At 45.1% G+C, this 22,616-nt stretch overlaps 1 long non-coding RNA gene across 3 annotated transcripts in view; it reads left to right on the top strand.

The window, feature by feature from the left end:
- The first annotated feature begins 882 nt into the window (after nt 1-882).
- LOC137344692 (uncharacterized) overlaps nt 883-22,616 on the top strand; it is a 50,756-nt gene continuing 29,022 nt past the window's right edge. For 2 of the 3 annotated variants that reach the window (XR_010968438.1, XR_010968436.1), the window contains exon 1: nt 10,348-10,716. This is a non-coding gene — a long non-coding RNA (uncharacterized lncRNA). Of the gene's footprint in view, nt 1,283-10,347; nt 10,717-22,616 lie in introns of those variants that run through there. The other variant, XR_010968437.1, reaches the window with a different exon arrangement.

Below are 22,616 nucleotides of genomic sequence, written 5' to 3'. Positions count from 1 at the left end.
ATAACCAGCAAACAAGACCCAATTTTAAAAGTCACATTAGGAAAAGATTTTGAACTGGAGCAGATATTGTGGCTCTTCACTATTAATTATCATGAAAGAGTTGCCACACAAGCTACTCCAGGAATTGACTGCACCTTCCTTCCCCCCCTCTCCCCTCCCCAATTCCAAGCTGGCTCGCCAACATAAAATGTGTCTCATTAGATATCCTGACTTTTTTTTCCAAATGGGTTATCTTCTGCACTTTGCTTTTGAGGTCACTTTAAAATCACTTCAAAATCAGACTTTCTTTTCTAAAAATGTCTCTGTTTAATAACACATTGTTCTGGGCAACATGGATGTTATTGAGTTCCCACGATACTCAAAAGGCTACATAGTAACATACACCTTCCTATTATGAATGACAAGGTGAGAGAGATTCCGATCATCACTTTAAGAGAGCAGATGGGAATTTATACCTTTCAAATGTCAGACGATGGCTTGAGAATCTTACCTATTTTTCAGAAGAAACCACCAGACAGTAAACACATTTCATTTCCTGATGTTTAAAATGTGAAAAGGGGTCATATGACCTCTTTCATGTTATGCAGTCAAACTTACAGACATTGCATAAATTATGCACTGGCAGGTAAGTGGCATTGCAATTAGCTTTCCAGTATGACAGCTGTTGTTTTTCATGTAACCTTTGAAAGAGCAGCTGGTACATTGTGTCCTCTTTTCAAGGTTATCCCGAAAGCTGTAGTAAACAAAGTGTGGCTCTCAATGTGCAAGTAATGATGGCTGCAGAACAAAGATTCACAAAACCAAGGAAGAAGCTTGACCTTCACAACAATCAATGCTGTATCACCAGTGCAGCAACTTCAGTAACATGAGAGCATTCAGGAAAATGCAAAAGCCAGTCTGTAATATTTACCACTGAAATAATGACCATTAAAAGTGGGTGAATTTAATTTGACAACTGCAGAAATTAAAGGCCTGATTTTAGCACCCTCCCCCGCCCGCCCGTCCTGTGCCCAGTGGGTAAAAATCGCGGCAGAGTTGTACTCACCCAATTCTTGCCGATTGCGTGCCATGTGCCATTTTAACAGGGGCATTTTAGCCAGTGTGCAAGGCCCTCATCCCAGGAGGTGAGGGTCCTCATTGAGATTCAAAAGTCACGGTCTGATGACATCATTCAGACCCCAACGCTACTTAAACAGTTTTTCAGCGAGGTCAGCGGCAAGTACCGGCCTCGGCAGGGAAACCCAGCGCCAAGGAGCCGCAGGCCCAGAAGAGGGCCCAGAAGGTCAGCGATTTTTATTATTCTAAAGGATAGCATGCGACGTACAAATTCAATTTTAGTGTTTTATCCACAAGTTTCAAACTAGGGTATTTTTAGATATTGAAAGTAATCATTAATTGCTGAAAAGAAATTCTTATCAGTCTTTGGGAGGAAAGGAGAAGGAATACTCTGGTCGCTACATATAGCAACATCACAAAACATTCATGAAGATTCCCTTCGATTAATATTTCTGGCAAAATCATACAGGTGTTCCGGCCTAATGCGTCTGTTTAAAAAAGTGCACAAAGGAGCTTCGTGAACATATTGGGCTGGAAATTGCTTAAAAAAGAACGGTGAGCTCAATAGCGTTCACCGTTGTTAGTGGCAAAATCGAGGAGCAAGTTTCAGCATTCACACATATGCAGTCAAATGCGGAAATCTGGAACTTGCTCCTCCTGGTTCGCTGGCGATATGACAGCTTCGAATTAAAGGCTGGAATCAGTAGAATCAATGGACAAGCGCCAACTTGCTCATCTGCCCAGCTGGAAAGTAATTAATATCGCCACAAAACAGGTATGCTTAAAAATACCAGGTCTAAACTAAATTTAATAGCGCAGTAAGTCTTAATGACTGCCAAACAACTAAAAATTAACTTTTAAAAATGTGGAATCTCATTACTCCTTATTTTAATAGTTTTTGGTCATTAAAATTATTTTTTTTAATTAAAAAAATAATTTTTTTTCGCTTTTCCCTTCTGTCTCTTTTATTAATTCAATTATTTCTTACCCTCTTTTTTTTCGCTGTCTATAACTGTTTTCACAATTGATTTTAGTGTTGTGCCTTTCACTTCCTGGATTATGCATTTCATCTTGCAGAAACTGTTCACAGCTTGTCAAAAATGCTGCAGTTTGATTGATTGAGGGGAGAGAGTGATCTTCTCACTTCTCCCATGGGTCCTAGCTTCACTGGAGCTGATGCTGGGGCTCTTCTCCGCTTCCTAATGGAGGAAGTGCCCGCAGTAACGACCCACACAGTAAGTTAGTGGGTTAGTGTAAATCTATGGAACGGCAAGCACTGTTGGTTTGCTGCTCGGAGCAATTTCTGGGCCATTAAGTATTTGTACTTTAATAGTCTGTACAGTCATTCTAAACTAATCTCCCTTCAACAGAACAGATAAGCCATAGACAATTTATAAAATTGAAAATTGCATTGATAACAATCTCTATCATTACTTATATTTAGCCTATCAGCACACTTCAGGTAATGTGTAGTACTTAATGGGCAGACAGCACAAATCTCACTGGACTAGTTCTTGTGAACCCTGCCAACAGGCATCTATGGCTCCTGTCACTAGATTTCATGTAACCTTCATCTAAAGCAACTACATGTTCAGACGGAAAATGCATATGCATCTTGCTGGTGTATTTCCTTAACAATTAGCTATAGTACCTGCTTCACCCAGCAAAAAAACAAAGTGAATCAAAAACTCTGTGTAAAACTGATTTTGCTGTCAATTGTTATAAACCTTTAATATTCCAAAATCTTTCTAGCTGTAGTGCACTAGAAACAACAATATTGTACTTTGCAGTCTCATTGTACAAGTAAAATCAAACCAACTGGCCAGGCTAATGAACCAGAAAACAAAATAAGAAATTAAAACAGAAAATTCTGGAAATGCACAGTAGGTCAGTCAACATCTGAAGTTTCTGACTACAATTTTTCAAACCTCTTTAGATATCTAAACTTTGCTGTGGGAACTGCCAATGTAACATATCTGTTCAAGATGGGGTGGGGTGGGGGGAGGATTAACCAATTACCTTTGGCAGTTAGTTTAATGTCAGTTGTAGGCAAGCTCTTAGAATCCTTAATTTGGGCTAAAATTAGTGAGCATTTAAAAATACATGGGATAATCAAGGACAGCCAACATAGATCTGTTAAAGGTAAGTTGTGTTTGTCAAATTTAATAAGAGCTTTTCAAAGAGGCGACTTATTGGATAAAGGGAATGTAGTGAATGCGATGTATGCATTTTCAGAAGATGTTCAATAAGTTATCTCAGAGGAAGACTGTTACAAAAATTCAGGAGTATAAAAGGAACTAAAGCAGCATGGATAGAAAGTTTTTTGATGGACAGAAAACAAAAGGTTAGGACTAATGGTGGTTGATCAAATTCTACTAGGGTTGAAAATAGCATATCTCAGGGGTTAGTGCTTGGTCCAATTTTGTTTTCAGTACATAGAGGTGACTTGGACTTGCATATAGAAGCATAATATTGAAATTTGCTGATGGCACAAATGAGGGAGTTGACAAACAGTGAGGAGGACTTTAGTTGGGCATAGATAGGTTAGCACAATTGGCAGATAGGTGGAAGATGCAATTTAATGTAAAGAAATGTAAGGTAGTACGTTGTGGGAAGAAAAACAAGGATTGAGTGATTGAGTGTGCACTCAATCAAAAGACAACAAAGGGTGTGGATGGACAAAGGTACTTAGGGGTTCAAATACATAATTCTCTGAAAGTGCAATTATAGGCAGATAAAGTCATGAGGGTAATAGCATTTTTGGGTTTTCTAAATAGGGGCATAGAGTACAAGAGTAAAGAGGTATTGATATATTTAAAGAAGCCTTTGGTTAGGCCACAGATAAAGTATTGTGTGCCGTTTTGATGCCCCATTAGAGAAAGCATATTAAATCTATAGAGAGCACACAGCATAGATTTACCAGGATGACACCAGGAATGAGCAATTGTAGTTATGAAGAGAGACTTGAGATACTGAGCCTATTCCCACTGGACAAGAAGGATTAAGAAGATGTTTAATGGAGATTTTTTAAATTATGAAAGGTTTTGACAGAATGAAAAGGGAAAGACTATTTTCTTCTGGTTGGCAAGTCAGTGATGAGTGATCATCAATTTAAAATGATCACTAAGGGAATGAGGAGAGGTTGGGAGCAATTTATTTACCCAGAAGGTTGTTGGAACATGAAATGCTTTGGCACGGGGAGTGGTTGAGGCAGAAACCATTACATCATTTGAGGAAAGAATGCATAAATATTTGAAGCAGAAGCAGACATAAAGTGATGGTCAGTGGTTAATTTTGTGTTACTTTAGCAAAATATCGGCACAAACACCAAGGCCTCAATGTTAACCCCCCCACGATGGGCAGAAAAGGGTCCGGTGGGGGGGGGGGGGTAAAATTTTAAAACGGGCAACGCGTCCCCTATCCACTGCATACGCCCCTGTCGTCATTTTCACGGCTGCAGGTTTCGTGCCGTGCGAGTGTCCCGCCGTGGTGAGGCAGGACACTTCATTAACATATTTAAATCAGGCAGTTGGGAGTCTGATTTAAATTTAACAGTTGCCACGCAGTTTTCCCATGCGTCAAGAAACCCAGCAGTGAAAGGGAGTCGGCAGCTGCTGGCTCAAGAAGATAAGTGCCTTTTACAACACTTCTTGTGGGCCAGGAGGAGTGGGAATGCTCCCCCCGGCCCCTCAAGGACGCCTTCGGCCTCCCATTTGCCGGTTGCGGCTTCTCTCTCCCCACTGCTGCGATCGCGGACCTCCCCCCACCAGCACCAGTGTCCTCCCAATGCCACGATCACAGCCGAGCTCCCCCCACACAAGCCCCAATCTCTGGCCCCCCTCCCACGATGGCCTCATTTCCCGCTCCCAAGTCCTGATTCCTGGCCTTCCCCCCCCACTCTCGATTGCCAGGGATCTTTGCCAAGGTTCCCCGGCTGCAGCCCTCCTGCCGCTGGTTTTCCTGCCCGGCAGCCAGCCAGCCTGTCGATTTGGCTAGCTGCCGGGTGGGAAACGGAAGTAAAAGATCATAACGATGTCCTGCTGTTAACGTTGGCCCGACCTCCGCGTCCCCCGGCCGTTTTTGCTCTCCCCCGGACCCTCCCCATCTCCCCGGAAATATCGGGGCCAATGGCTCAACCTGTCTCTTTCTGTGCTCTAAACCTCTGGCTGTATGAAAGAGAAAAATAGGTTAAAGTTCATGTTGTGACAGTTCATTGAGTTTTGATGATGGGTTAAGCCCAAATCCCAATTAACCCAATTTTCTCTTTTAGATGCTAATTGACCTGTGGCGCATTTTCATAATTTTCAGTTTTTATTTCTGATTTCCAGCATTCAGTTTTTCTTTTACCCTCAGGATATCATGAGATATCAGCATCAACAAAGTAAGCGATAACAAACACTAGTTTCATGATAGGGATTTTTTTTTGCTTTTCTAACAATGTCTGCCACCTATGAACATGCAACCTAAAATAAGCCCACAAGAAGTAGAACACACTATTATGGGGCCAACGATGGCGACAAAGGGTGTCTGAGGTTCCGAAGTGCTTTGCGTGCCAGCTGTCTATATTACCAGATGCAGAAATCTGAGGCCTACTTAGCGCCCAATCCCAATGAGGCCTGGAGCATCTCAGTGAGGCTGGCCATGCAACTAAAGCATTGGGTGCCTGAACACAAGATGTGCACAGAGCTCACTAAGACCCCAAGAAAAGGAGGCTCTTCCACAATGGGGCTGGAGCCATCAGGGGAAGTCTGGAGAAGAATATTTGATTCAGTGTGGTCCTCTCCTTTATATAGGGTCATTGTTACTTTGCACCTACTATTTCTCTGATCTCTCATGGCCTATTCTTCAATGCAAACTTTGTTCACCACCAGTAAAAAAGAGCACAACACAGGTAGCCAACAGCCCTTCCCTGGTTGCTGGCACCAGCCAGCCCCAGTTCCCCATTGTACTACTGGCATGTCATGCACCGTACATAGGGAATGTCACTAAAATATTTAAATGACCTGGTTTGTATTTTCATGCAAAGTCAGTTCATTTATACACAACCACACAGAGTGCTGAGGAAACGATAGTCCTGCAGTGTTGCACCAGGACTGTATTATCACCCCCAGATGAGCTTGGAGGATCCCTGTCCACCTGACACGCAAAAGCCCGATAAGTTCTCCAAGTGCGTGAAGCTGCATGAAAATTTAAACCTAGCATCTGAGTTCCAAACCCCATTCTATGATGCCGTGGGCGATCAGCTAGTATTGATTAACATAAAATAATTTTTTTGCTAATGTTCTCCTCTCCCCTCTTTTTTTTGACCAGGCTGACCTCTCACTGGTTTCAGTGCTATGGGCATTGGTTTCCCTCTAAAATCTCACCCAACAGCCCATTATTATACATGAACCTTAACAGTCAGTATCCACATGGTGTATCACAACTGAGGCTGATCCTCCCCTCACCTAATGCACACTGCCAGCAGGGCTTAGTGGATAGTGATGAGAAATAGAAACCCTAGTTGAGTTTCCTTTTCTAACTCAGAGGTGTTGAACCCAATTGTAGTGCCACCTACCATCACCCAGTTGAGACCAGCTAACTCAGTACAGACCAAAGATTGAACATGGGACTTTCCTGGTTTGTATAGCTCACCTACACAACAGAGAAACTCACTGAGCCATCAGGGTGCCAATATTAGAATCATAGAATCTTACAGCACAGAAGGAGGCCATTCAGCCAGTCGTGCCTGTGCCGACTTAGATAAGTTTAAATACTGCAACTGTTTCCAATCCATGAACGAAGATTAAAAAGTAGCTAATGTGACTCAGGACATTAATATCTGTTCCAGAAACTTTGCAGTGATAAATTTTCTCCTTCTTTCATGAGTATAGCCAACCCTTCAAGCATGTAGATAATGAATGTGTATTGGAATGCTCCTGAAATTTTCATTGCTTAGTCAAGGATCTAATGGCTGCCATGCATTAAGGGACCATGAAGTGAGAGTCATTTTATACACTGAGTGTGGTAATGAATTGCATCAATATGACATTTCGTATTAAGTTGACTTTTTCTAGACTGCTAAAAACCAGTTACATAAAATGGTTAATTACATGATTCCAGGTTTGACAGCGATTAAAGGAATGAATGCAGTTTGGGTTCGAGGAAAACACAATTTATTCAGTAAGTCTTTGATAAATGCCATTGGTAAAAGAAACTTTCACACGCCAATGTGATATGAAATATAGTCTAATAGGGTTGAGGGAGCGATAGTCCTGCTGTGCTTAACCAGGACTGTATTATCACTCCCAGATGGGTGTGGAGGACCCTGTCCACCTGACATGCTAATGTCTGATAAATGCTCCAAGTGTGTGAAGCTTCATGAAAATTTATACCTAGCATCTGAGTTCCAAACCCCAGTCTACGATGCCATGGGAGATCAGCTAGTATTGACTAACCTAAAATAATTTTTTTGCCAATGTTCCCCTCTCCCCTCTTTTTTTTGATGGGGCTGACTTCTCACTGGTTTCAGTGCTATGGGCATTGGTTTCCACCTAAAATCTCACCCAACAGCCTATTATTATATGTGAACCTTGATAGTCAGTACCCGCATGGAGTATCACAACTGAGGCTGAGACTGGAACAACTTCTGTCTCATTGATTATTGATTTAAATCTGCCCTGATCGGGTATTTTAAGCAGCAGTACCACACTGAACAAATGGCCTGCTCTGTGGAATAAAAAGTTGAACACATTTTTCACCTGTACAGCACCCAGTGGTGAACTTGATATACTGGGGATTAAATTGGTTAATCTCCGAAAACGGGTGCTGGGATTGTGGTATGCGATTAACCCCCGCCTGGTCGTTGAGATACAGGCAGTACGTAACATTCATGCTGCCTGCTGTTTTACATGATTGCTGCGTGCAGCCAGCACTACCAGCGCTGTTGAGTGGCTGCTCACCAGCAGGGGGCTCAGATATTGCGAGTGGCTAGCACCACTTAAAGGCAGCCTGCACCTCTTAAAGCAGATGTGCACTGTGGCTGCAGAAAGTGGTGGCAGTCAATGGTGAAGTGAATCTGTGCTGCAGTAAAATGAAGCATGGTTGTGATGGGAACTCTGGAATTTTTAATGAGCAAGTACTTGGCGGCTCAAAGTTTGCGGGATTCTTATATTTTCAAAATATAAGATACGGCTCTGATCGGAGATCAGAAATCGCACTCGTTAAACACAAATGCAGGTCCTATCCTTATATTTTCAAACCGTTGAGTTCTTTCAAAATATTGAATAAAGGTTGCTCACAACTACATTCCATGTCCTCCAATCTGCACGCCAGACTTCACCAATCTGCCGATCTGAGTTTGTACCGGCCTGCGAGAGAGCTTGCACCAAGATTCTCTGATGATGCACTAGAAGCCTTGGTGCAAGAGGTGGACAGAAGGAGGGGCATCCTATATCTGCAGGGGGGCAAGAGATCCTCCAGACATATGCTCCCGAGGCAGTAGGGGACGAGGTCAATGCCAGGAGCATAGCACCATGATCATAGATGTAATGCAGGAAGAAGTGCAATGATTTGACACGAATGGTCAAGGTGCATGAGTTCAACTGTCAAGTAGCATATCCTCCCAACTGCACCACTAGCCACAACCACTGCTCCACGCATTACAACCTCCCATCACCTACCAACAAACTCTTTCAATCAGTACTCAACTCTTCCAAGCAGATGCTTCATCTCACCCTCATTACCATTGTTGCAAGCAGCGCATCCACAGTTCACAGGTCTCACACACACTGGCAGCTATTCAACCATGACAGCCACATCACCCAAACATCTTGCAGGACACTCACTGACACACATCCCGCTTTCTTGCAGGAGAAGGTGGCGCGTAACAGGAGGCAGCAAGTGGCAGTGGCTCCATGGAAATGAACCTGCTGTCCTCTCTCAGGGTGACAGCAGTCCTGTCCCACCCCTGCCACTCCACCAGTGCCCTTGCTGCTGCTTGTCAGCTAACCAGCCCACTCCCTGTAGAGTACTGAAACTTTATTATCGAAACATAGAAACAGGAGTAGGCCATTTAACCCCTCGAGCCTGTTCCACCATTCAATGAGATCATGGCTGATCTGTGACTAACTCCATATACCCGCCCTATCCCTTAATACCTTTGGTTAACAAAAGTCTATCAATCTCAGATTTAAAATTAACAATTGAGCTAGCATCAACTGCCTTTGTGCAAGAAAGTTCCAAACTTTTATCACCCTTTGCGTGTAGAAGCATTTCCTAACATCACTCTTGAAAGTCCTGGCTCTAATTTTTAGTATGTCCCCTCGTCCTAGTGTTCAAGTATAGGAGACATCCAAAAACAGGTAGAAATGCATCAGCAGCCAGAAGCCATAATCCAGCAATGAACCTGTAACTCCTGCATGATCGCATTAAATAGCGCTGGTGGGGGGTACTCTGTGCAGTTTAAGACCTGTTCAGCTGTTCTTGGTTAAGGCGTTGACTGGAGTGTGGAGTTCCAAAATCGCATCTGTCCCTTTAAATCAGCGTTGCACACTGATCTACTGCATAATCTTCCTACTTTACATTGTTAGAGTAAAGTTTGGGCTGTTGGGTTAAAGGCAAAGATGAAGTGACTATTGTGTGCATGGCTGCGGTCACTGCCCCAAGACCACACTGAAATGCGCTTTGCGCAGACCAGACTAACCCTAATTAAAAGCTTAAACATAACATATGACTACTAACAAAATGGACTCTACTAAACAAAATGGATTCTGCGACTGTGGGAAAAGACATTTAAAAATGCTGAGTTTGTGTATTCAGAAAACTGACTTACAGTCTGGAACTACAAAAGACATTTCACAACGAGCTGATAAAAACTACAGAACCAGACTGAATAGACAAAGACCATACTGTCTTAAGTTGATAACAGTTGTTTTAATGTGATTGGAGGTCATTTGTTGCTGTGGGGGCCTAATTGGCTAATGTGTAAACTAATCAAGACTAATAATGTAATAGCTGCTGAAAGTCTGTACTTGAAAGGTATAAAAAAGCGTGACAACCATTTTGAAGTTGAGAAGGTAGTTGCGTGCGCTGCGGAGCGTCCAGTTCTTCTCCCAAAGTACTTTGTCCAATAAACTGCATGTTGAATCTTTAAGTCCGACTCCGAGTGGTGATTTTCCCACAACAAATTGGTGTAGTCGGCAGGATCTCACTGCTGGTGAGTTGATCGGTTGGCCTCGATCGGCGAACTGGAGTAGAGATTATTGAACTGTGGGAGTCAGACTGAGCCAACAGTGCAGTTAAAAACGGGGGGAAAGTTAGGAGAATTTATGGGACTGTTGGGTATAAACAGGAACTGGTTGCTTGTGCTGATCGACTAAGGACAAGGGAGTGCCTCTGTCAGACGCCCAGCCTTAGACTGGTTGTTAAGAGGGGAGATCCCCCACGCGAAGGTCAGGACCATGAAGTGGGCGCAGAGACCAAGGGCACTTGCGATTGTGAAGCACAAGTAATCAGGGCCATCCGGTATCAAACTCTGTAGTGGCGAACAAACGCAGAGATAATTAGAGCATAAGTTAATTTACGATGTGTACTGTCTGAAGTTTTTTAAAAAAAGTGTTAAGAAGCTGATCACCTTAACCTAGAGCTGGACTCCAGTGGAGGAAACACGTTACCAAAACGGTAATTGCGGCCATGAGTAAAAGTTAAAAGTAAAATCTGGAGTGGAGTTTGGGCTGGGAGTTAGAAAGTTTCAGAAAGTTTGAGAGAAAGGAAAGTCCGGTGAGTCCGGCAGAGTCCAGTGATAAGAGACTGGCAGAGTCCGGATTAAGGAGATAGGCTGTTGGTCCCGCTATTCACTAAGGTCCCAGATGCCTCGCTGCCCTCGCCGCGCGTTGTAAGATTGCACTTCCAGCAAGTTATGACGCAAGAAATTTCCGAGCAGAAAGGTGCAGGAAAAAGTCTAACTACCGATGTACGCCGCGAGATGCCCTGCTCCAGCGAGATTTGGCCCGTTATTAAATCAATAAAACTTTTATTAGCTCAGAACAGTATTTCTCACACCTACTGCCTAAACTGAATATGCAATGATGAATAAGTGATTACTTGGCTTATTCCACATGTTAAAATCAGTATTTGTTTTCCTGACTAACAGAATGAACTGGGTTTTCTACTAACACAACTATATATGTTATGTATAGAAAGAATGAATGAGACAAAATAGGTTAGGCATCGGCCTTTACCTCCGTGGCCTAATTTCAAATCCACCCAGGCTGATGGGAAGAAAATCCCCCTTTATCTGCTGGCTATAAGAAATGAATTTGGACAGTCTCACCTCAATTCTTAATGCATGAAAACATGGCACAAAACCAGCATTAACAATTTCAGTGAAACAAAAAAGGGATAAAGGTTGGCTGAGGATATCAAACTGATGCAGTCTGAGAATGTGCTAAATGCACCTAGTTATGTCAAATTAGAGTGAGTTTTCTCTGCAACCAACTCCTCTGTATCTAACCTAGGGAATGCTTGATGCTGACATTGAGTTCCTGAAATGGGAAAGTGGTCCATTTTGCACTACTTATCCCCCTCACCATAATGAGTGCAAAGAAATTCAACAAAAATGTTTTTAAAAACAACGAATGAATGAAAAGTAAATAACGGGGGTAATTTTCATTTTGCGTTTACATCGGACAGGCGTTGGGCAAAATGATGGCACCAGGTCACCAGCAGGAGGACCAATCGATTTTGATGGTCATGCTTTAATTGAATAAAATTGCCGAGCTGGCAACACTAAACGAGTGCTGACAGGAAGCTCTCCAATTGTGGGGGCTGGGGGAGGGGGGAAGGAGGTGTGTAAATCCTCCACTGAGCCAAGCCAGCAGGGAGATATTAAGGGAGGGACAGCTGATAGTAGGGGGAAGGCAATGGAGGGATCAGCAGTGGCAGGATGATTTTTATGGGACCAGTAAGGAGCAACAAAAATCAGTCAAGGGAAACACAATCATGTTTTCTGAGCGGCCTCCAGTGGTCCCTTTAAGGCCGCTCTACATTCAGCTCCACTAGGCGGGGCTTGTGTAGCCTGTGCTCCCCCTACAGAAGCCCAAAATTGCACCAGAGTCCTAAAGATGTCATAGCACCCCAATTTTAATATATGCATGAGGCTCTTGCCTGGTTCCGGCCTAAATCAAGGCCCACTTGAAAATCGCAAAGGGTGGACCTCAGGCTGAAACTCAGTGGCAAGTTCCTTTTTCCAATTTTCGTCTCATTTTTGCCCCATTCAGGCTGAAAAACGGGGAATTAGTGAGATGAAAAATGCCCTAATAATTCAAAGAGAATGAATGAAAAGTAAATAAGTCAAAGATAAAGAATTTTAATAAAAATGTAAATGTAAAACGAAGCCTTAGCTTCATCTTGTTTTTTTTTTCATTTCTTGTGAAATTTGAAATACTTTTATTGTTTCATTTACAAAGGTAATTTGTTTTTTTTTGTTAACAATCGCTTTCCATACAACTCAGTTTAAAAAATGTCTTTGCATCCTATGCATATTTACCAAAAGATTGCTGTTTCTGCAAATGACATCTAGAAGTGTAAGCAATCTGGGCTCAGATTGGTGTTACACTCCTGATCTTATCAGTTCTCATCCTGTGCTGCTCAACCATAAGGTATTTCTGTTCATAAATATTTAGATACTGTGACTTTAACACTTTTTCATGGCTATCATCCTGATTACATGTGAAAAATTTCCTTGATTGTTAGAAATATGCATTGCTCCACAAGCTTTCATACAAGTGACATTAAAACCATTTGTGCCAATGCTGAAATACAGGCTTATGTGCAGTCGAACATAAGGCTAACAGGAACTAAGCAATTCCTCTACAGAGCAATTAGGATTTCCTAAAAGAAATCACAGCTTCACTGTTATTTATTCATCTCAACATTAGTGCTGGGAATAATTATTCATTTGCTTTAAAGGAGCAGTCTCTTAAGAGCAGTCTTACAAATAGTAAAATAGCAATTGTACCAAAGGAGAAGAAAGTACAGTTTAGCAGGGCCATTCTTATTGTGACAACTGTTATATACCAGTAACAAATGTGAACAGAAATTTTAGAGCTTCTAACTGCACCTCTCTGGTTCAGCCATTTTAAGTGAAGCAGCATGAGGGCAATATATTACATGTCACCATTACAACTGTGGCACTTCACTCTCTGAAAACCATAATTCTGCCTCCACATTATTTACAGTTTTGCATTTCTGGGTACATCTTGTGCTCATTAGGATTAATGCTGGAGAATGAAACACTTTTTGCATCCAATGTCAACACCAACAACTCCAGGATAGGGGACATCATGGGTTACACTCAGCCTCAAAATGTGCCTCAAACCCAACCTTCTGAAGAACACCCATACTACTTTTCTGTTACATTTCCATTTCCTCCACCAGCCATACTTGTGAACTCTGAATGAAATTACCAGTTTATTGCTAATTTATGTTCATCAATGTACTGTGAGCCAATACCGATGGAGAGTTGGAGATTCCTCAAACCCATTTCACATGGGACCCTTACAGGGATCAAGCAGAGTTGTTCCAACCCATCTGTCTGGAATAAATACAATTACAGACACTAAAGGTCAAAGGACGACACTAAATATATAGGGGTTAAAATTTGGTAATTATCCATATGCTTGCTGGCTGCAGGAAATCTCATCCGCCAGGAGCGCAGTCTGAAAAATGTGTGTGACCAGTGCAAAGGATCTTCACATGAATGCCAGATTTGTTAGACGTTGCCATGAAGCATTTACCCTCAGGAATTCTGCCTCCCCTTAACCTTTCCAAGGAAGATAGTCAAATGAACAGATGGCTTGTGGGCCACAAGGCATACACCTTGCTGCCGTGGATCATGGCCTCTCTAAAAGCAGCGTCTGAACTGGATAAGACCATAAAAGTTCTAATGGAAAATAGGGTTATATGACAAGAGGTATAAAATATAAAAGTCAAGATATAATGATGAATCTATATAAAACCTTAATAAGATCACAGTTGGAGTATGTGTGCAGTTTTGGGCTGCACACTACAGGAAGGATGTTGAGGCAGTGGAGAGGGTACAGCACTAAGGTGCTACCTGGTATGAGGAAACACAAATACTTGAAAGACTTGAAAAACTGAGGCTTTTTTCATTAGAACAGAAGAGATTAAGGGGCGATTTGATAGAGGTGTTTAAAATGATGGAGGAGTAGGACAGAGTAGGTAGAAACAGACTGCTTCCAGTGATTGAGGCGGACATGGATATAAGATTAAATGCAAGAGATTTAGGACACAGAGAGGAAAAACCATTTTACGCAACTTCCCTTCCTGGCCCCCACGTTAGCTGATATTGTTAATGGTTCCCCCTCCTCAGGTACTGTCCTCTTCCCCTTCAACTCTGCCATCATCAATCCCTCCTCAAAGAACCCACCCTTGACCCCTTGCAAACTATTGCCCCTTCTCCAACCTCTCTTTCCTCTTCAACGTCCTTGAATGCGTTGTCGCCTCCCAAATTTGTGCCCATCTTTCCCGCAACTCCATGTTTGAACCCCTCTAATCAGGTTTCCGTCTCTACAACAGCCCTTATCAAAGTCACAATGTGACTGTGACCATGGTAAACTATTCCTCCTCATCCTTCTCGACCTGTCTGCAGCCTTTGACATGGTTGACTACACCACCCTCCTCCAAAGCCTCACCTCCATTGTGGAGAGCAGTTGGATGGAACTGCTCTCGCCTGGCTCCATTCCAGTCATAGCCAGACAATCACCTGCAATGGCTTCTCTTTCCACTCCTGCATCTGGAGTCCCCCAAAGATTTATCTTTGGCCCCCTCCTATTTCTCATCTACAAAAACATAACGTGAATTTCCTCCTGTATGCTGACGATACCCAGCTCTACCTCACCGCCACCTCTTTCAACCCTCCACTGCCTTTGATTTGTCACACTGCTTGTCTGACATCCAGTATTGGATGAGCAGAAATTTCCTCCAATTAAATATTGGGAAGACAAAAGTCATTGGGGCCGACTTTCAGATGACGGAGTGGGTGCGTTGGGGCGGGGGGGCTCCGAAAATCGCTGAAATCCAGAGCGGGCTCGGAGCCCGGCTCCAACCCACTGACGTCTGGGTTCCCCAGTGACGCATTCAGGTACGCGCGCGCCTCCCGAATGCAGGAGTCCCACTGGCAATTAAAGCCGGCGGGATGATAATTTACATAGTTTGACAGGTAGTTAAAGTACTTGAAATACTTGATTGAGTAGACATTTTGGCAGGGATGTAATTTTGAAGGATCCTCAGCGTGTTTCCTGTGCTGTGAGAAACACTCCCTGTTGCAACAGACGTGTTTCAGCCAACAGCCAGTGGGAGATGCAAATGATTATTTGACAGGTGGGGAGAAAACGTCATTTATTGCAGCAGGGCACTCTGTCACTTCAGACAAAGTTTTGGCTGCAAGACCTTTGTGTTTTCACTCAAAATTCTTACTTTCCACCCAAAACTCTGCTGTGCAAACATATTCACCTACTTTGCGGACCCCCTCAAATTCACACCTTCAGAATGGGGGAGCGCCATGGCTGCATTCACCACTACATCTGAGGACGAGCAACATCACTAGCCTCGCCAGGCACGGCATCCAACTCCGCCATGTGGAGCTCCACAACACAGTGCTGCACCTGCACAACAGCACCAAGGGCAACAACAGAGAGCGCGACGTCGCAGGAGGCACTACCCTCGCCACAGGATCTACAGACCGAGGCTTAGCTTCCTGAACCTCTCTGAGGAGCAGTGCATACAGGGGCTCAGAGTCAGTCGCCAGGTCGTCGCAGACATCTGCAGCCTCCTTCATGCCGAGCTGCTCCCGGCTGGGCTGTCAAAGTCACCACTGCCCTCAACTTCTTCGCCTCCGGATCATTCCAGGGTGCCACCGGGGATATTGCCGGGGTCTCTCAGTCATCTGCACACAAGTGCAAAAGGCAGGTCACAGACGGCTTGTTTTGCAGGGCCTCGCACAACGTCAACTTCACCATGGACGACCTCAGCCGGACGCAGAGGGCATTGGGATTCCACGCTGTGGCTGGCTTCCCAAGGGTGCAGGGTGTAATCGACTGCAATATAGCAATACGAGCACCTCCACACGAGCCAGGATTGTTCATCAACAGGAAGGGGTATCACTCCATCAACAATGAGCTCATTTGTGACCACCGCAAGAGATTCCTTCATGTGTGCGCCAGATACCCTAGCAGCTGTCACAATTCCTTCATCCTCCAGGAGTCCAACATCCCGCCCCTCTTCCACACACCGAACACCCGCAAGGGCTGGCTCCTGCACACGTGGCTCATAACACCTCTGAGGAACCCCGCCACTGCAACAGTGTCGATATAACTACAGCCACATCGCTACCAGGTCTACAATTGAGCATGCTTTCGGGCTGCTCAAGATGCACTTCAGGTGCCTTGATCGTTCTGGGGGAGCGCTTCAATACGCACCAGACAGAGTAGGACGCATTATAGTCGTGTGTTGTGCTCTGCACAACAGGGCACAACAGAGAGGGGTGCCACTTGAGGAGGCCCCATTCACATCTGCCACCCACATTGAGGAGGAGGAGGAGGAGGAGGGGGGGGAGGAGGAGGAGAAGGAGCAACCCATGGGCAGAACAGCGGCTCACCTGACTGCTCGTGAGGCCAGAGAGTCACTGATATGTGAACGGTTCTCCTAACATCAGACAGTGAAAGTCCAGTCCTCACCACGTGGATAGAGCAGCAGCCACACCAGCAACCCCCACTCCCTGCACAAAACAGTCCTGCAACTATACATACAGCCACTGTAGAGTGACCCAATGGGTGGCATCAAGTGTGGGAGCTCATGGTGAATCTCATGAAAGGGCCTTATTACAGAAGCCAGTCAAGCATGGCCAAGACGTGGCAGAAGTGGTGACAATAATAATATTTAATGTGCATTTAACAAAAAGCAAATATAAATAAAAAATATGACCAACCATCAAACACCCTTGTGCATCCCCTTTGTGTTTGCGAAATCTTCGCCTTTTGTTTCCGACTACTTCTACCATCCCCCGTGGCTGCAGCAGAGGTAGTGGCAGGTTGCTCTTGTTCATGCCCTGACCAATTAGATGCTTTGGGCCTACGTCCTCTGGGTTTTGGTGATCGTGAGGGCCCCTCCAAAGACTGCTCCACCTGCACCTGTGCAGGGGCAGAGTCGGCCACCTGGAGAGGAGGCAGCATTGCGGTTACTGCTTGAGAGGGACGCAATGGGTGAGACGTTGGGGCGCTTTGAGTGGCGTCCCCACTTCCATTTCCCCTTTTGCCATCATCCCTCCCCTGGGCCAGGCCCACAGCACTCCTACTACTCTGCTGGATGACAGTTTGGAGGATATGTCTGAAGCCTTGTAAGGTCAGTGCTAGTGTATCTGTCTACCTGTTTAAGGTGGCAGAACGTTGTTCACCCTGAGTTCAAACGGCCATTGTCAGGGCCTGAATGGGCTCATTTGTGAGCCGTGCTTGAAGCTCCATGGAGGCTAGCCTTCCCTCCATCGCAGACATTCCCGCACTTACCCACGACACTATCTCAGAGATGTCCTCACATCCCTGTGACAGTATCTCAGAGATTCCCTCCCGTACCTGTGCCACCATTCCACTCATGCAGGAGTTGGACTCCTCCATCCTCTGCGCGATTGTGGAGAGTGTGGGTGGCACCTGTTCCAGCACCTCACAAATGTGCTGCTGCTCCTCAATCATTCTCCTTTTAAAGGATGGCCCCCAGGGTTCAGCATCTGTGTCCAGCTGAGCAGAACCTGGAGAGGAGTGCTCCCACCGACACAGACTCTCCATAGCTGCCCCTGCCACCAGAGTCTGTGCTTACATGTGTGTGGTAACTCACCATTTGTGACCCCAACTAACTGCGGACTGCGACCCACCGAGGTGTGTGTATCTACGCTGGTCGATGGCTTGCTCAGATGTGACGGTGCACCCTCAGAGGCTGGCAGGTCTTCTGAGGAATCGCCCTCTGCCGTCACTGCGGTTGCTGAAGGCCCTGTAAGAAAACAGAAGGCAATATTAAGCATGATCACAGATGTTGAGGTGCTGAAGATGGCAAGGCACGTTAACATCAATTCATATTGTGCGTGCTGAATGTTAAAGTTCTGTAACCAGACGTTTGTCGGGTGCCAGTCTCGGCGTCCCCGATGGACAGGCACTCGAGGGTGCGGCTCAGCTCCAGCACCTCCTGCTCCGCGTCTGTGAGGACGACTATCTGTTGCGGACCCCTCCGGTCCTCGCCATCTCCCGTGCATTCTGGGCTCTCTTGTCCTATAAGGGGAGAAAGTACAGACGCGTGAGTGAATGATGGTGCCGCAGCCAACCGAAGAATGCATTGGTTTGGGTGCGGCTGACCGTGAAAGAGATGCATCAGAGGGTGAGTATGAGACAGAGCCATGACATTGGATGAGGATTGGGTTGAGTGGCAGTGGTGGGATGAGTAATGGGGAGGTGAGGAAGTGCAGGTAAGTTGAGGATGAGCTTTGAGTGGGTGTGGGGAGTGATGTGATAGAGTAGTGTTGGCAGTGCAGAACGAGTTGCGGGGTGGGGGCGATGATGTGGAAGACGGAATGTAGGAGAATGAGTAAGTGTCCTCACTTTGGCTGACCTAATTAGGTCACTGAAGCGCTTCCTGCACTGGATCCAGGTGTGGGAGATGTTGCTGCTGCTGGAGACCTCCTCTGCCACCTTGAGCCAGGCCTTCTTGGTGGCAGAGGCAGACCACTTCCTCCCGTCTACCGGGTAGAAGAAATCCCTCCTCCTCCTCACCCTATCCAGTAGCAACTGGAGTGAGGCATCACTAAATCTAGGCGCAGCCTTTCCCCTGGGCTGCTCCATTGTGCTGTTTGGGTTTTTCTTCAGGATCAGTCATTGGAGGACTGCCCCTTTAAATAGAGCTCCTCCAGCTAAGTGGCTTCAATTTACCCACGATCACGTGGGGAACGGACAGATTTTATTGGGCTGATTACCCATGTGCCCAATCGCCTCCCCCGCCGCTGCCATCCCACCTCCCCCCTAATATCGAGGCCATTGTCTTCGGTCCCCACCACAAACTCCATTCCCTAACCATTGACTCCATCCCTCTCCATGGCCATGGTCTGAGGCTGAACCAGACTGTTCACAACCATAGTGTCCTATTGACCCTGAACTGAGCTTCTGACCCTATATTCTTTCCATCACCAAGACCACCTGCTTCACCTCCATAACATTGCCCGTCTCTGTCCCTGCCTCAGGTCATCTGCTGCTGAAACCCTCATCCATGCCTTTGTTATCTCTAGATTCGACTATTCCAATGCTCTCCTGGCTGGCCTCCCACCTTGCACCCTCTGTAAACTTGAAGTCATCCAAAACTCTGCTGCCCGTATCCTAACTCATACAAGTGGCGTTCACCCTTCACCCCTGTGCTCGTTGACCAACATTGGCTCTCGGTTCGCAACACCTTGATTTTAAAACGCTCATCTTTGTTTTCAAATCCCTCCATGGCCTCGCCCCTCCCTATCTCTGTAACTTCCTCCAGCCCTACAACCCTCCGAGGTCTCTGCGCTCCTCCAATTCTGGCCTCTTGCGCATCCCTGATTTTCATTGTTTCACCAATGGCAGCTATGCCTTCAGCTGCCTAGGCCCTAAGCTCTGGAATTCCCTCCCTAAACCGTTCCCACTTCTCTACCTCTTTCTCCTCCTTTAAGTCACTCCTTAAAACCTACCTCTTTGACCAAGCTTTTGGTCACCTGTCCTAATATCTCCTTACGTGGCTCGGTGCCAAATTTTGTTTGATAATCGCTCCTATGAAGCGCCTTGGGATGTTTTACTACGTTAAGGGTGCCTTATAAATGCAAGTAGTTGTTATTATTGTTGGAAGGCTGTGGAAACCATTAGCAGAGTTAATGATTGAAGCAGAGACTGTAAGGTGCTTGAAGGAAAGGGGAATAAATGGATATGGGAATGGGGCTGGCACATGAGATTAGGACTAGAACTCATGTGAAGGATAAACACCAACATGGACTGGTTGGGGTGAATGGCCTGTTTCAGGGTAGTAATTTTTATGGGATTCTATGTAATAGTTGAAGAGTGCTACGATGAGGCACATTCTTCCACCAGAGTTGTCATCGAATGAAAATTGGCCCCATTATCAAACTCCACTGAGGTGCTTGTACCCATCCTGGTACTTGCATTGGGTAAAGTGGATGACACACGGTATACTAAGACATTGGCATCTGGTGAGGCACTGGTTATTGCAGTTGACTCTAGTGGGACACCAAATAAACAAAAAAGGAAATAGAATCATAGAAGTTACAACATGGAAACAGGCCCTTCGGCCCAACATGTCCATGTCGCCCAGTTTATACCACTAAGCTAGTCCCAATTTCCTGCACTTGGTCCATATCCCTCTATACCCATCTTACCCATGTAACTGTCCAAATGCTTTTTAAAAGACAAAATTGTTCCCGCCTCTACTACTGCCTCTGGCAGCTCGTTCCAGACACTCACCACCCTTTGAGTGAAAAAATTGCCCCTCTGGACCCTTTTGTATCTCTCCCCTCTCACCTTAAATCTATGCCCCCTCGTTATAGACTCCCCTACCTTTGGGAAAAGATTTTGACTATCTACCTTATCTATGCCCCTCATTATTTTATAGACTTCTATAAAATCACCCCTTAACCTCCTACTCTCCAGGGAAAAAAGTCCCAGTCTGTCTAACCTCTCCCTATAAGTCAAACCATCAAGTCCTGGTAGCATCCTAGTAAATCTTTTCTGCACTCTTTCTAGTTTAATAATATCCTTTCTATAATAGGGTGACCAGAACTGTACACAGTACTCCAAGTGTGGCCTCACCAATGCCCTGTACAACTTCAACAAGACATCCCAACTCCTGCATTCAATGTTCTGACCAATGAAACCAAGCATGCCGAATGCCTTCTTCACCACCCTATCCACCTGTGACTCCACTTTCAAGGAGCTATGAACCTGTACTCCTAGATCTCTTTGTTCTATAACTCTCCCCAATGCCCTACCATTAACGGAGTAGGTCCTGGCCCGATTCGATCTACCAAAATGCATCACCTCACATTTATCTAAATTAAACTCCATCTGCCATTCATCGGCCCACTGGCCCAATTTATCAAGATCCCGTTGCAATCCTAGATAACCTTCTTCACTGTCCACAATGCCACCAATCTTGGTGTCATCTGCAAACTTACTAACCATGCCTCCTAAATTCTCATCCAAATCATTAATATAAATAACAAATAACAGCGGACCCAGCACCGATCCCTGAGGCACACCGCTGGACACAGGCATCCAGTTTGAAAAACAACCCTCTACAACCACTCTCTGTCTTCTGTCGTCAAGCCAATGTTGTATCCAATTGGCTACCTCACCTTGGATCCCATGAGATTTAACCTTATGTAACAACCTACCATGCGGTACCTTGTCAAAGGCTTTGCTGAAGTCCATGTAGACCACGTCTACTGCACAGCCCTCATCTATCTTCTTGGTTACCCCTTCAAAAAACTCAATCAAATTCGTGAGACATGATTTTCCTTTCACAAAACCATGCTGACTGTTCCTAATTAGTCCCTGCCTCTCCAAATGCCTGTAGATCCTGTCCCTCAGAATACCCTCTAACAACTTACCCACTACAGATGTCAGGCTCACTGGTCTGTAGTTCCCAGGCTTTTCCCTGCCGCCCTTCTTAAACAAAGGCACAACATTTGCTACCCTCCAATCTTCAGGCACCTCACCTGTAGCGGTGGATGATTCAAATATCTCTGCTAGGGGACCCGCAATTTCCTCCCTAACCTCCCATAACGTCCTGGGATACATTTCATCAGGTCCCGGAGATTTATCTACCTTGATGCGCGTTAAGACTTCCAGCACCTCCCTCTCTGTAATATGTACACTCCTCAAGACATCACTATTTATTTCCCCAAGTTCCCTAACATCCATGCCTTTCTCAACCGTAAATACCGATGTGAAATATTCATTCAGGATCTCACCCATCTCTTGTGGTTCCGCACATAGATGACCTTGTTGATCCTTAAGAGGCCCTACTCTCTCCCTAGTTACTCTTTTGCCCTTTATGTATTTGTAGAAGCTCTTTGGATTCTCCTTTGCCTTATCTGCCAAAGCAATCTCATGTCCCCTTTTTGCCCTCCTGATTTCTCTCTTAACTCTACTCCGTCAATCTCTATACTCTTCAAGGGATCCACTTGATCCCAGCTGCCTATGCATGTCATATGCCTCCTTCTTCTTTTTGACTAGGGCCTCAATCTCCCGAGTCATCCAAGGTTCCCTACTTCTACCAGCCTTGCCCTTCACTTTATAAGGAATGTGCTTACCCTGAACCCTGGTTAACACACTTTTGAAAGCCTCCCACTTACCAGACGTCCCTTTGCCTGCCAACAGACTCTCCCAATCAACTTCTGAAAGTTCCTGTCTAATACCATCAAAATTGGCCTTTCCCCAATTTAGAATTTTAACTTTTGGGCCAAACCTATCCTTCTCCATAGCTATCTT

Source organism: Heptranchias perlo, chromosome 27 (genome assembly GCF_035084215.1).
Source record: "Heptranchias perlo isolate sHepPer1 chromosome 27, sHepPer1.hap1, whole genome shotgun sequence".
Taxonomy (NCBI): domain Eukaryota; kingdom Metazoa; phylum Chordata; class Chondrichthyes; order Hexanchiformes; family Hexanchidae; genus Heptranchias; species Heptranchias perlo.
This window is presented reverse-complemented; position numbering and strand designations above follow the sequence as displayed.